Here is a 1,495-nt window from a genome sequence, read left to right on the forward strand (position 1 = left end):
CAGCACTGGTAAGTGCCTGCTCTGCAGAGGCAGCTCTGGGGACACTACCAAGGTAAGCTGGGTGGGGTCTTTATCCTCAGTTTGTGGTGTAGCTGGGGTAACAGTTCATACATGCACACATGCAGACACACACACCCATACATACACACACAAAGAAACCGACCGAGGTATCCTTGTACAAAAAGAGTATTATAGAGAGGGTTCCCGAAGTTTGTGCACACGCACACACAGACACACACACAGACACACACAAACATACAGATACCATCCAGGGTAACAATTCACAAAAAGAGTACTATGGAGAGGGTTCTGGAAGGTTGTGGGGAGGAAGGAACGGTCCTGAAGTCAGTCTCAGAGGCTTTAGGAGGGCACAGGAAGTGAGGAGGGAAGGATCTGCCATGAGCAGCAGTGTGGAGGGCTGGGCACCCGGAGAGTCAGGCTGCAGGAGTGGAGGCCTGGCCATGACCATCGAGGAGACAAGGGGAAGTGCTGCTGCGACGAAGGCAGAAAGGTCTGTGGTGGGGATCAGAGCCCCGAGAAGCATGGGGAGCAAAGGCTGATCCTGGACCCAGAACTGTTTTCATTGACCTCATTTGACAGACGGGCAAGATGAGGCCAGAGTGCTGCAGGCACTCGAACACCAAGTTGTGGGAGTCAGGGGTCGCTTCGGGAAAGCTGTGTTTTAGGATTCGTGGTTATACTACCAGGGTGGCCTGGGTGGCAGGGGCTGGAGAGGGATTAGAAATCTGCCTGTGTCATGTCAGCAGAGGCCCCGGGTTTAAGAGAGCTCAGGAAGCACTGGATGATCAGGGTATTCTTCCAGATACTTCTTAAGGATTCTCTCTGAGACTCCTCTACTCCTATCTGCTGATATTGTGCCAGAAGGACCTGAGTGGGAGAGGGGTGGTTGGGAAAAGAGACTCTCATACTTTGTCGAAGGTGTGCAAGAAAGGCTCAGGCACAGGCCCTCCACATGTACCTGAGGTGACCTGAATCCTCTGGGGACGTGACGGGAAGGCAATGCACTCTGGATCAGCACCCCAGACACACACTGAGCTCCATGCCCCCCACGCCACCATCCCTGGCATCCCTCTTCAGATCCCAGATTCTAGGAGCAATGACTTTCCTAAGGCCCCTTGTGCTGATCCCCTGTCTGCAGTTTGTCAGAAAGTTCCCCATCTTCTCCACCTTTGTAGACCCCATGCCAGGCACCAAGGCGGTGCTCACACACCAGTGAGTGAGGGGGTCAAAGAAGGAAGAAAGGTGACCAATGGCCATTGACAGAGCTATTGATGGATCAGTCACCAGACTGTCTGCATCTGGAGGAGGGGGTGGTTGGGCACACACCGTCTGTGCTTCCAACATGCCTGATGCTAAAGAAGCCCACTGACATGTCCTGGGAACACACATCCACTAGACTGTTCTCCTCATTGATTGACCACCAAAGGAACACCTCTGTTTGGATCCAGCCTCCCTGGTGTTCAGTCTCACTTCG

This window comes from Muntiacus reevesi, chromosome X (genome assembly GCF_963930625.1).
Source record: "Muntiacus reevesi chromosome X, mMunRee1.1, whole genome shotgun sequence".
NCBI lineage: Eukaryota > Metazoa > Chordata > Mammalia > Artiodactyla > Cervidae > Muntiacus > Muntiacus reevesi.